General features: G+C 40.9%; 1 pseudogene; it reads left to right on the top strand.

Annotated features, from left to right (window-relative positions):
- Positions 1–11099, top strand: part of LOC107572470 (H-2 class II histocompatibility antigen, A-U alpha chain-like) — a 26647-nt pseudogene extending 15548 nt beyond the window's left edge.
- The last annotated feature ends 3283 nt before the right edge of the window (positions 11100–14382 follow it).

The raw sequence follows: 14382 nt of genomic DNA, 5'->3' as shown, positions 1-14382 counted from the left end.
ATTAACATGTGGACAATGTTACAATGTTATATGAAGCACCATTACTTCAAACGGGTTATACTTGAAGCCTGCCCTCTGAGAAATACTGAAAATAAATTGAAGGCTCATGTTTATAACAATAATCTTGGGGGGTAGACTCATTTAAAATAATGTAATCATCAGGTTTTAGCCAGGTTTCTGTCAAACAGAGCACATCTAGTTTATGATCAGTGATCATATCATTTACAAAAAGTGCTTTCGTAGAAAGGGACCTGATATTCAATAAGACAAGCGTTATCATTTGTTTATCCGTATTGCATCTGTTTTTTATTTGTTGAACATCAATTAAATTGTTACTCTTAAATTGGTTTGGACAGTTTTTGTATTTATCTGTGTGATATCTAGGTGAAAGAGTTTCTATGTGCTGAGAATTAACTGATTTCTGTGACATGAGGCGGCTAGCAGACGGTCGGTTTAGCCAGTCTGTCTGCTTCCTGACCTGGGCCCCAGTTAGTCATGTACAAACTCTAAGACTATGTGCCATATTTCTAGAGAGAAGAGCGGCACCACCCCAGGAGGGATGAAGACCATCTCTTTTCAACAGGTCAGGTCTGCCCCAAAAACTCATCCCATTATCTATGAAACCTATGTTATTCTGCGGGCACCACTTAGACATCCAGCCATTGAGTGATGACAGTCTGCTATGTATCTCATCGCCACGGTAAGCAGGGAGGGGACCAGAGCATATTACAGTGTCTGACATCGTGCTTGCATGTTCACACGCCTCTTTAATGTTATTTTTAGTGATCTCCGACTGGTGAAGTCGAACATCATTAGCGCCGGTGTGAATAACAATCTTACTGTATTTAGGTTTAGCATTAGCCAGCACTTTTAAATTTGCCAAGATGTCAGGCGCTCTGGCTCCCAGTAAACATTGGACTATAGTGGCTGGTGTCTCTATTTTCACATTCCGTACAATAGAATCACCAATAATTAGAGCACTTTGATCATGTTTCTCAGTGGGTCCATTACTCACTGTGATTGATGAATGATTCTTACTTACCACAGTTGTTTGATGAACTTGTGAAAAAAAACGGAGCGAGAGAGAAAAGAAACGGAGCGAGAGAGAGAAAAAAAGAAGAAGAAAGAAAACAGCAATAGGCACGAATGGAAACGCTAATGACAAGCTAACGAACAAGCTAACAGGTGCGCTGCACTCGTGGTTTTAGAATAAAAGCGAATGATCAAATTAATCAGATGAGGTAGATAGATAATATCAGAAATATGGTGGGAATTAAGTTATATTTTATCACTTTAAACAACAGAGAGTGATAGAGATTTTACAGAAAAACAAAGCTACACAGAGCTACAATCACAAACCAGCACTGCAAACAGGAAGCAGGAATAACTCTGTCCAACAGCGACACCCGCAGGTCAGGAATGTACGTGACAGAGAAAGATAACATCGGTCCCGCTCGGTGTCGATCACGCTTGCTGCGCCATTCCCCTCTACGGACCGGATACGTGCTCTTTTCTGCTTCTCAGTTCAGTTCCCCATGGCGAACCCTGTTGAAGTTCCTCCCGCACCCTCGGCGGTCAGGCGTGGCGGAGCGTCAGACGCCTGGTCCAGCACTCGTGTGTATGCCCAAGGTCAGCCCTTGTGCTGGGCTAGGTGCCCGTGCGTAGTGATTCCCCTTCGGGCCATCCCACATGTGTATTCTTCCACAGTACGGCTTCCCTCACGGTAAGCCTGTGTCTTTCTCCTTGTGCTGGGCTAGGTGCCCGTGTGTAGTGATTCCCCTTCGGGCCATCCCACATGTGTATTCTTCCACAGTACGGCTTCCCTCACGGTAAGCCTGTGTCTTTCTCTGGCAGAGTTTTCTCTGCCATTCCTGCTGCGTAGTACCTCACCCCAGGCGGGCTGAGTCTACCGCAGGGACTTCCATATGTAGCACTGCCCTTGGCCAGTCCATATGTGTAATATGTTCTCCTTCAGGGAACGAGGGTTACATACGTAACCGAGACGTTATGATCAGTGATCATATAATTTACAAAAAGTGCTTTCTTAGAAAGGAACCTGATATTCAATAAGCCAAGCTTTATCCTTTGTTCATCCATATACATCTGGTTTTTATTTGTTGAACATCAATTAAATTGTTACTCTTAAATTGGTTTGGACGTTTTTTGTATTTTCTAGTTTGGGGAACAGACACAGTCTCTATAGTGTGATATCTAGGTGAAAGAGTTTCTATGTGCTGAGAATTAACTTTTTTCTGTGACGTGAGGTGGCTAGCAGATGGTCGGTTTAGCCAGTCTTTCTGCTTCCTGTCCTACAGTTAGTCTATACACCGATCTGGCATAACATTATGACCACTGACAGGTGGGGCCTCATTTATAAAATGTGCGTACGCACAGATTTAATCTTAGAGTGTGCGTACGCTAAAATCCACGGCAATGTTCATATTTATAAAACCGGTCTTTGATGTGGAAAAGTACTTTCCACCACGTCAGGGTCTGAGCAGATGTACGCTCTTTTCCTTGTCGCAAAGTCGGCGTACTGCAGCTATTTGAACATCTAAGCTGCAATAATAATAAAAGCAGTGTACGTGCAAGCACTGGATTCATCATAAACGACAAACATGCAGTGTAAGAGATTAATTGTGCAATGTAGTCAGATTTTTTATTAATGGGAGTTTTTGCAAGATTAAACTGACCTTTTAGTAGCCTTATGTTGAGAGTTCTTTACTCGCTTTCTGTACACAGTTTATTCCATGTAGTTTTTTTTATTATTTTATTTGACGAGAACTTGCGAAGTCTTGATTTACTACTAATGCATAAAATAGAAAAAATCTATGGCTATAGGCCTATGTCGTGCAATAACGATTTTAATAACCGAGACGTTATGATCAGTGATCATATAATTTACAAAAAGTGCTTTCTTAGAAAGGAACCTGATATTCAATAAGCCAAGCTTTATCCTTTGTTCATCCATATACATCTGGTTTTTATTTGTTGAACATCAATTAAATTGTTACTCTTAAATTGGTTTGGACGTTTTTTGTATTTTCTAGTTTGGGGAACAGACACAGTCTCTATAGTGTGATATCTAGGTGAAAGAGTTTCTATGTGCTGAGAATTAACTTTTTTCTGTGACGTGAGGTGGCTAGCAGATGGTCGGTTTAGCCAGTCTTTCTGCTTCCTGTCCTACAGTTAGTCTATACACCGATCTGGCATAACATTATGACCACTGACAGGTGGGGCCTCATTTATAAAATGTGCGTACGCACAGATTTAATCTTAGAGTGTGCGTACGCTAAAATCCACGGCAATGTTCATATTTATAAAACCGGTCTTTGATGTGGAAAAGTACTTTCCACCACGTCAGGGTCTGAGCAGATGTACGCTCTTTTCCTTGTCGCAAAGTCGGCGTACTGCAGCTATTTGAACATCTAAGCTGCAATAATAATAAAAGCAGTGTACGTGCAAGCACTGGATTCATCATAAACGACAAACATGCAGTGTAAGAGATTAATTGTGCAATGTAGTCAGATTTTTTATTAATGGGAGTTTTTGCAAGATTAAACTGACCTTTTAGTAGCCTTATGTTGAGAGTTCTTTACTCGCTTTCTGTACACAGTTTATTCCATGTAGTTTTTTTTATTATTTTATTTGACGAGAACTTGCGAAGTCTTGATTTACTACTAATGCATAAAATAGAAAAAATCTATGGCTATAGGCCTATGTCGTGCAATAACGATTTTAATATATTCTATTCAATAACATTGTTAACATTGTTTTTATTTATAACATCTGCTGCTTTGCTTCTGTGAAAATGAATAGAGACATCAGCCTTAAACTTTGTTTTTGTCATTTACATCAGTTATATTTGTATAAAATACACAATATATTTTTGTGTCAGTACATTAATGGCACATTTGAGCAGCATTAGTAAACTGTGTAAATATAAAGAAATGCCAAATCACATTTCGTTTTTTTTCAGACCGGAGACCATAATCATGTAATAATTAATTTAATTATGATATGAACATCCAATTTTTCTTTCAATAATGTTTTTAAAGTCTTGCAAGAATTTCGTGATACTAAACTTTTTATTAGTTGTCATAGCAAGTGATTTTAAAAGTAGGATGGCTCACTTTTTATAAGGTGACTGAAAAATGTGTGAAAAAAATTTAATTCGTAGTTTATTCTTACCTTTGGAAACCTAATTGTTTTATAATTACTACTACTACTACTACTACTATTATTATTATTATTATTATTATTTCAGTTTTTTCTAGAAGTAGTAATTTTGATAATAGTGAAAAGAAAAAATATAACCACACACATATTGTTTGTCCACAGAATAATTACACATTATTAAATAAAAAGCGTCCCCGCACGGACCTCTACTTCCGTCAGCAGGACCTCAATTTCAGACTCATTAAAGTTTTTTTTTTCTTTGTGCTCGTCATTCTCAAGCATAGAAATTTGGATATTGGTGTGTGCTTTTTTATATGGTAATGATATTAATTAGGGGACGTTTACAAGGCGGAGATCTGACACCAGTCAGCTGCACACAATTTCAAGATCATTTGCGATTTATAAATGTCACATCTGGAAGAGAGGCATACGCACATGTTTTTGTGTGGATGTTCGTTTTCTCTAAATCGCACATACGCACTTTTGAGAAATGATCTTAGAACAAATTTAGGACGGTTTATACGCAACATTTTATAAATGAGGCCCGTGAAGTGAATAACACTGATTATCTCTTCATCACGGCACCTGTTAATGGGTGGGATATATTAGGCAGCAGGTGAACATTTTGTCCTCAAAGCTAATATGTTAGAAGCAGGAAATATGGGCAAGCGTAAGGATTTGAGTGAGTTTGACAAGGGCCAAATTGTTATGGCTAGACGACTGGGTCAGAGCATCTCCAAAACTGCAGCTCTTGTGGGGTGTTCCCGGTCGGCAGTGGTCAGTATCTATCAAAGGTTGTCCAAGGAAAGAACAGTGGTGAATCAGCGACAGGGTCACGGAGCACAGGGCGGCCAAGGCTCATTGATGCATGTGGGGAGCGAAGTCTGGCCCGTGTGGTCCGATCCAACAGACAAGCTACTGTAGCTCAAAATTGCTCAAGAAGTTAATGCTGTTTCTGAAGGAAAGGTGTCAGAATACACAGTGCATCCCATGCTGACTCCTGTCTACTGCCAAAAGTGCCAACAGTGGGCATGTGAGCATCACAACTGGACCACGGAGCAATGGAAGAAGGTGTCCTGGTCTGATGAATCAGGTTTTCTTTTACATCACATGGACGGCCGGGTGTGTGTGTGTCACTTACCTGGGGAACACATGGCACCAGGATGCACTATGAATTTCTCTGAATTGACAAATTATTGGAAACATTTTGGATAATGTAAGTACACAATTGAACGAAATATATAAGACTGTGCAAGTGGTTTTTAGATATTTTAATACAGAAATCCTACACATTGTGCCTTTAGGTACCGTATTGTTCTGAACATGAGACAATGTGCTTTTTTTTCTTGGAAATACATCTGAAAAGAAAAAAAAACAGGGTCGTCTTATATTCAGGGTCTAGACTTTTACATATACATTACGCATTGTAACAAATGCCTGCAACGGCCTGGTTATTGTTTTTATACTTTATTGCATACTCAAATCCTTAAAACGTCTCTGGTTACATATGTAATCCTGGTTCCCTGAGAAGGGAACGAGACACTGCATCCTCTAGCGGTTGCTATGGGGAATGCCTTCGGCATGAAGCATCTGAAGCACATCTAAACATGACAATAACATTGACCGGCAAAAGCCTATGACATCATTACCGGCGCGACCACAGTATAAAAGGGCACCAGGAAAACTCGTCATCCACTTCATTGTCTGAAGCTCGATTCCGAAGCATGGCGAGGCTTCTAGAGGATGCAGTGTCTCGTTCCCTGCTCAGGGAACCAGGGTTACATATGTAACCTGGGACGTTCCCTTCCGAGGGAACTTCGAATTGCGTTCTCTAGTGGTCGCTATGGGGAATGGTATACCCACGCTGCCATGCTGAGGGGAGTGCATGCCAAACACCAAGACGAGCACTAAGTAGCAACTCTACCGAGGTTATGGCAGTTGCCCCTAGGACGCCTTGACGGCTGTCAGTGACACAATCCCCTTCGGCCAAGGGCCTGAGCTGTGTACCCAAAGAACTTAGCTGTTAAGGGCTGGGCTTGAGGAAGCCAGGGCAGAGCTCGAAGGCTTGGAATCAGAAACAGAGAGATTCCTTTAAGGGGATATGGCCAAGTGTCTAGGGACGATATAACTAGACCCTGGCCTGTCACCCAGGGGCTATCACCAGCTCTCTCAAGAGCTTGCTCAAAGGAACTGAGGCAACAGATCCTTGGTAGCAAACACCCTGCTTAAGAAAGGTATCACCAAGGATACATCAGTAGAGTGGGGCCCAAGGTGAGAACTGGGGCCTGAGCCAACTCAGAGAAAGGGTACGGAGCTGGCAGCGCAGCGGATTTTAGAAAGTGCGCAGGATGCTTAGCGTGCACACTTACCACGATGTGGATTTTAGAAAGTGCACAGAATCTCAGCATGTGCACTTACCATAAACATGGATTTTAGAATCACCATTACTAAGGGGTTACCGAGGCCGAGACAGGCCTAGGAACCCCATGTGTCTGTGAAAAACTCAAGGGAGCAGTTTTTGAGTGTGTCACAGACACATGGCTAAAGCCTGCATGCTCAGAGTGCATGTGGACTGGAAATTGCGTACCTCATAGAAAAACCCTCCAATTTAGGGGAGCATCACTAACTCAACCATAGTAGTCAAAGGACAGGTTCTGGAGCATTATGCGCATACATAACTTGAAGAAGTGTAGCACCCAACTCTCAGAATGAGAGGGAAATTCAGATGCTCAGGAGGGAGCGGCATGCTCATAGGTGACCCTCTAAAGCGAGGGGAGCACTGCTAAGCTCGACCTTCAGGGCAGCCTAACAGGGAGGCAGGATGGACTAACAACCTGGCGTGGCTGCTTAATGGAGCTCTAAGGAGCGGAGAACTTGACTCACAGAACGAGAGGATAACTCAACGCTCGGTTGGGAGTGATGTTCTCATAGGTGACCCTCTATGGCAAGGGGAACACTGCTAGCTCAACCGAAAGCAGCCCACCAGGGAGGCAGAAGGTGGCCCAACAACCTGGCGTGGCTGCCAACCAGAGCTCCAGAGAGCAGAGGTTCAGAATAGGAGAGGAACTTAGACACTCAGTTTGGGAGCGGCGTGCTCGCAAGTGACCCTCCAGAATGAGGGGAGCACTGCTAAGCTCAACCAAAAGAGCAGCCTAACAGGGAGGCAGAGAGAGGCCTAACAACCTGAGGTGGCTGCTCAATGGAGCTCCAGGGAGCAGAGGACTCTGTGAGAGGAGACCTCAGATGCTCAATTGGGAGCGGCGTGCTCAAAGGTGACCCTCTAGGTTGAGGGGAGCACTGCTAGGCTCAACCAAAAAAGGAGCAACTCACCAGGGTGGCAGCAAGCGGCCAAACTACCTGGTGTTGCTGCCACGGAGCTCAAGGAGCGGAGGGCTTGACTCTCAGTAATGAGAGAAGAACCCAGCTCGACCAGAACGAACAGTCAATAGCCTAGGGGCAGAGTTCCTAACTCTCAGGTAGAGAGGGGGACTCACATGATTTGCTTAGGGGCAGCGAGCTCATAAAAGACCCTCCCGCAGTGAGGGGAGCACTGCCAAGCTCAGAGAAGCAGATTGACCGCAGATGGGGCCCCAGGAATGGGATCCAGCTTAGAAGGGATCACGTGTTCCAACAGGGAGCAGCAGGCTCCCATCATAGAGGCAACTAACCAAGGAGGAGACAGGGATGGGCCTAACAACTCAGTATGGTTGCACATGGAGTTCTCTGAAGAGGACCTCTCGGCTCTCAGGTTGAAGCAGGCTGTCATAGCTCATACTGGGAGCAGTAGGTTTATAGCTAACCCTCGCAGTGAGGGGCTCAACCAGAAGGCAGCGTTAGACTAGAAGGGGCTGTCTGACAGGGCCTGATGAGAGACTGTCAGCTGAACACAGTCCCATGCTCCTCAGGGAAGGCATTGTACTCAAGCCCATTCCACAGAGGGTCGACTCACTGGTTCAACCATAAGGGCAGTGTGACAGGGAGGTCCAAAAAGGGCCCTTTAATAACCTATCGAAACTGCAGAGGAGAGTGAGATCGCTCAGCGCCTCAGCGAAAGGAACTCTATAGAATGGGCATAATGGTGAGTGGATGACTCAAAGCTAACAAAGCCCCTCGGGGAGAGACATGAGTAACTTGCCCTGGCTGAGGCAGCTTCTCGAAGCAATCACCAAGCCGAGACACCAGGGAGCATGTCACAAAATATTACACTCCAAAAAATGCTCAACCTGAAAGTAACTTCAATGAAAGACCGTGGGTCTTTGAGGTTGCAGGGAATGAACACTCACTCTGGGAGCTGCAGGCTCGTAGCAGTGAGGAGAGCACTGCCAAGCTCAACCATAAGGCTAGTGTTATTAACAGAGCTTAAGCGAGAACAGAAACCGCTGCCGTGAATGCATCTCTATTCCTGTGAGTGGTGACATAGCTCATACTGGGAGCAGTAGGTTTATAGCTAACCCTCGCAGTGAGGGGCTCAACCAGAAGGCAGCGTTAGACTAGAAGGGGCTGTCTGACAGGGCCTGATGAGAGACTGTCAGCTGAACACAGTCCCATGCTCCTCAGGGAAGGCAGTGTACTCAAGCCCATTCCACAGAGGGTCGACTCACTGGTTCAACCATAAGGGCCGTGTGACAGGGAGGTCCAAAAAGGGCCCTTTAATAACCTATCGAAACTGCAGAGGAGAGTGAGATCGCTCAGCGCCTCAGCGAAAGGAACTCTATAGAATGGGCATAATGGTGAGTGGATGACTCAAAGCTAACAAAGCCCCTCGGGGAGAGACATGAGTAACTTGCCCTGGCTGAGGCAGCTTCTCGAAGCAATAACCAAGCCGAGACACCAGGGAGCATGTCACAAAATATTACACTCCAAAAAATGCTCAACCTGAAAGTAACTTCAATGAAAGACCGTGGGTCTTTGAGGTTGCAGGGAATGAACACTCACTCTGGGAGCTGCAGGCTCGTAGCAGTGAGGAGAGCACTGCCAAGCTCAACCATAAGGCTAGTGTTATTAACAGAGCTTAAGCGAGAACAGAAACCGCTGCCGTGAATGCATCTCTATTCCTGTGAGTGGTGAACGCACTCATGCAAACGCGATCTACAAACTCGGGTAAATAGTGAAGCTCACCTCCCCTCTCAGTAGTCCCAGGAATGCCTCATGATGAGCACAAGCCGTCTCCTCGTGAGTCGAGCATGTTCAATTCATGCTTATCCCTTGCAAGAAATAAGCAATGAATGCAATGAGCACATTCAACTCCCTCGAGAGCTGAACGCGCTTACTCTTCACCACACACAAAGCACACGAGCTGTGTGAAACTGCGGGTATCAGAGCAAAGTCTCTGGCGAGAGAACATGCACTCCTAGTCATGCTTAGCTTTCTGCTAACATAAACAAACGGTCAGAGAAGACGAAGAAGAGGATGACATGTTCTCCTGGCACCATTTTATACTGTAGTCGTGCCGGTAATGACGTCATAGGCAGTCGCCAGCCAATGTTATTGTCGTGTTTAGATGTATGCTTCAGACACCGGTCACGCCGAAGGCATTCCCCATAGCGTCCACTAGAGGGCGCAGTTTGAATTTCCCTCGGAAGGGAAATCCATTTAATCTTTAATTTTTGGCCACTTTTATGATAGAAAATCTACAGCCACCACCATTTCTTAAACAATAACATGTGGACAACAAAACATTCAAATTCATAGCTAGGCCTTAAGCTTTTATTTTGAAATTGTAGTAACAAGTTCACATATTTAGAAAGATATTGTAACACTTTACAGTAACAGTACATTAATAATCATGTACTAATACCTACAGTGCACAGCATAAATGAGTACACCCCAAAAGATTTCTCAGAAAAACTTTCATCTCGCTTTTAATTTAATACTTTCTATGGGATCCGAAACATTGAAAATATGTGCAAATCTGGTTTATTAGTTTTAAATTAGATTAGTAACTACCAAAGGCAAAATTTGAACTATTCTAACAAAATAATGTAAGATTATGGTGCAAAAACGAGTACACCCTAAAGAACATGTTAGGTGAAAACATAAAATAAGTTTCTAATTAATAAGAATTCACTAGCAGTTGAGTCTAATCAATTATCACACAGGTAAAATAATTGTTTAGTTGGCACTGATAGCCTAGTGGTTAGCGCACTGGCATATGATGCTACTGCGCCTCTGGCTGACTGGGGTTCAAATCCAGCTTGAAGACCTTTGCCCCTCTCTCCACCCCTACTCTTTCCTGTCAGTCTCCATGGTCCTGCCAAAAAAAAAAGTTTCCTATCCCTAGTATATTTGAGTGCTTTTTTTATTTATTAGGATTAACCCCTTTAGATGTACAATACCATCTTATGTTCGAGGTGGGCCAAACGTGTGGTGTAACACAATCACAATGTAATAGAAACAAAATAAAATTCAATTATCAACACATCAGCAAACAAACCAAACAACAAAACACAAAGACAAACTATAAACAGTGACAGCTTCAATGACAACATGTACAGTCCAATGCATACAATGAGCATATTTATCAATTTATAAATACCTAATTGATTATATGTTGTTCAGTTTGGTATAAGTGTCATGTAATGACATGTAATTTGATGTCAAAACTATATGAATAAATGCATTATATGACAAATGCATCATCCTTACTTTTTATCTAATGTATCACTTGCATGTATGTGTCCCACAGAAGTTGATGTTGCTCTGCCTGGTGTTGGTCCATCTGTGTTCTGTGGAGTGGGATTGACTCTGGGGCTGCTGGGAGTGGCTACTGGAACTTTCTTCCTTGTTAAAGGAAACAACTGTTACTGACAAGGGGCAAATCTAGGATCAAATTTAAGTACTCTTTATTGTCATGAAGCACTTATGTACTCATGCTTGACAACAAATATATGGCCATTCCATGTCAACTCAACCAGAGGACCCCGGCTAAAAATTTTGATTTTTACTTACATAAAGATTCTTATAAACTAACTTTTGAGAGCAAGTTAACGTTCCTCAACGTGTCAATTTTCAGTGGATTATTGTTACTCAGAATATTATTGAAAGAGGGAAAACAAGAGACAGTTCTAGTTTAAACATGATTTAGTCTTCAGATGTTTCTATAGAAATGTAATAAGTATCAACTGTGTGCAAAGTGAACTAAGTTTGGTTTTCAACCACTGAAAATGGGTAAAAATCAACAAATTGAACGTGGAGCTGCTTTGAGATTGCCATATCTGTGACTGAACCATGTATCGGCCTTGAAAATGAAGATAGCTAAATAAAACGTTTAATAACTAGAATCTACTGAGACATCTTTTCAGTTTTTGAGTGACAGACACTTAATTCTTTGCAAGTTTGTTGATAGAAAATAAAGATACATTTCTAGTTTTAACATTTTGTTCTTCAGATGTTTCTCTTTAAATATAAAACGTATCAGCCGTGTGCAAAATGACCCACATTTGGTTTTTGACCACTGAAAATTTGTACAATTTACCCATTTACTCATTAGGATCTCCATATCTCAATGACTGAACCATCGAGGGCCTTTCAAATTAAAATATCAAAATGAAAGTTTGTTAAGAACCAAAATCTAAAAAGATATTAAAATATCATTAATACTTCTTGTTTTACAGGCATGTAAACTTAAGACAAAAAAACACAAGAAGTGCTTTTTCCCCATTTCTGAACCGTCACCTATGGCATATAATCCAACAAAGATGACTAAAGTCAACATATTTTACTAATAGACCCACCAATCTCTGTGTAAAAATAAAACAATGATGCTGCCATCTTCCTAAAGTAATTTTAGTGTAATTTGGCTCCAAATCTCATGTGAAAACTGTCATTTTGAGCCCCCTCTACAAAACAGTGGATTACTCAGTAAATACACATCTGTGACATTTTATATTTTGGCTTTCATCACTATTTACGTTAGTCTTTATTCAGAGAAAATATGAACAAAATTAAATATTTGAGTTGGAAACTTCCTGAAATTTGGTTACTTTGACATGGAATTGTGTTGATGTCAGTTCAAGTAAAGTCTGCAGTTTAGGAATCCGGAGTCTGTGGAAAGAATATTCCTGAGTCTCCTCACAGGCTGCAACACCATTATGCAGCAAATGTTTTTTTATTTTAATATCTGTATCATTAACAAGTGTGTCTAACAAAATTACTATTTACAGTTTTACAACAACATACTAGTTTATGCAATAACCATTTCAATTTAATGTATGTTTGTTAGGTCTATTAAGGTGTTATGTCAATTCAAACCTATAAGTTAATAGTTTGGTTTCAAACTATGTGTTTCTCAAGCTATGAGGATAGTATAGATAGTATCTTCCTGTACATCAGCAGTATTAAGACAGAAATATACTATGTAAAATGATATAGATAATGATAATGTGTTTTATTAACTTTAACACTGTTGGATAAACAATGCATTAACCTCTTGGCCAAGTATTTGAAAAATTGTTAGATAATAGATGTGTTTCCTGATTATGTTGATTGTTATATCAAAACAATGTTTTTTTTTAGCTCTGTTGTGAATAGTAAAAGTATTTAGTAAAAAGGCTTTCCAATATACTGTAACTTATATCTGGATTACTGATAAAGGTTCATGTATAGTTTAGAAATCTACCAAGTAATTGTACTGTGAGTGTTATATAACACTGTTCCAGGTTCAGTGTGTGCAAAAGAGGTGTGTGTGTTGTCATTTTCGTAGAAACATTGTGATACAGAAAAACTATTAATTATCCCAATATGTTGTTGCAGCACTTATCCAGATTATGTATAAAAATCAGTTTGGACAAACTAAAAATACATCTTGTATGTGTTGTTTTGTGTGTACACCGTGAGTTGTTTCTAAATGTATTAATTTGGATCTGTAGCTAAATATTTTAGCTCTATGCTGGATAGAGTTATTCGTTCAGCCTGGAACTGTCTCTCCATTAGAGAAATGTACTGCCAAACTACACTTTTTGGAGGAATGGGGATGAAAACAAAAGAAACTGTATTATTGTTAAAGTATTGTTGTTGAGGATTAAGATCTCCAAGACCAAAGAAATGGTCATTGATTTTAGGAGGAAGAGGCCCAAACCAGATCCAGTCTCTATTTTGGGAACAGAAGTGGACCTGGTTTTCAACTCTAAGTACTTTGGGGTACAGCTGGATAATAAACTGGACTGGTCCAGCCACATGGAAGCTGTATATAAAAAAGGTCAGAGCATGTTGTGTTTTTTAAGAAGGCTGCAAACTTTTAATATTTGCCAACATTTACTGTGTACTTTCTATAAGACTGTTGTGGCCAGTGTTCTCTTTTTTTGGTGTGGTGTTAGGGTTAGGGGAGGTTGGGCGCACTCACATCTGATAGGAACAGACTAAATAAATTAATAAAAATGGCAAGCTCCATTATTGGCATTACACAAAACTGGGTTGAGCCGGTTGTGGAGGTGAAGATTCTGAGAAAAATAAATGTTATTATGAACAATGACTCGCACCCATTACATGCCTTAGAGGTGTTTTGGCAGATCACATTTAGTGGCAAAGTGATCCCACCAATATTCAATTCAATTCAAGTTTATTTGCATAGCGCTTTTAACAATACAGATTGTGTCAAAGCAACTGTACAGCATTAATTATCAATTGTTGTTTAATTATCAATTATTAATTATCAATAATGCAAAATGGCAATAGTAAAAACCCAATTTTCAGTTAAAACTTTACAGAAAATTAAGTTTCTACAATATATTTAGTAGTAGCTTATCAGTGGTGACTGTCAGTTAATGAACATATGGCAGAAATGTAAGGAAAAATCAATTAAAGACGTAATCAAACAGACAATGAACACTATTAACAGCAAATATTGTATGATGCAAACAAACTTATAGCAACATTTGGTAGTTCTGTATGTTGTTTAAGGGTTGGCATCATCTGAGGTCCTCTGAGGGGTTGGCATCATCTCTTCTCAGGTGTTCTGGATCCAGACTGAAGCTTGTGTAAATCCTAGTTACCATGGGGTGTCAATCCTGTGGCAAAAACAGAGAAACAAATAGAGACATAATTAGCATAGCTGTTGCTTCAACCAAGCAAAATTTATTTGTTTAACCCAAGCTAAATAATAATAATGTGCATTTGATCAGATTTAACTGCAGTACAAGATTATGAGATGCATTATTTGAATGCTTGGCCAAAGAGATGTGTCTTTAATCTAGATTTAAACAGAGA

Source organism: Sinocyclocheilus grahami, unplaced genomic scaffold (assembly GCF_001515645.1).
Source record: "Sinocyclocheilus grahami isolate Dianchi unplaced genomic scaffold, SAMN03320097.WGS_v1.1 scaffold1755.1, whole genome shotgun sequence".
NCBI classification, from domain to species: Eukaryota; Metazoa; Chordata; class Actinopteri; order Cypriniformes; family Cyprinidae; genus Sinocyclocheilus; species Sinocyclocheilus grahami.
This window is presented reverse-complemented; position numbering and strand designations above follow the sequence as displayed.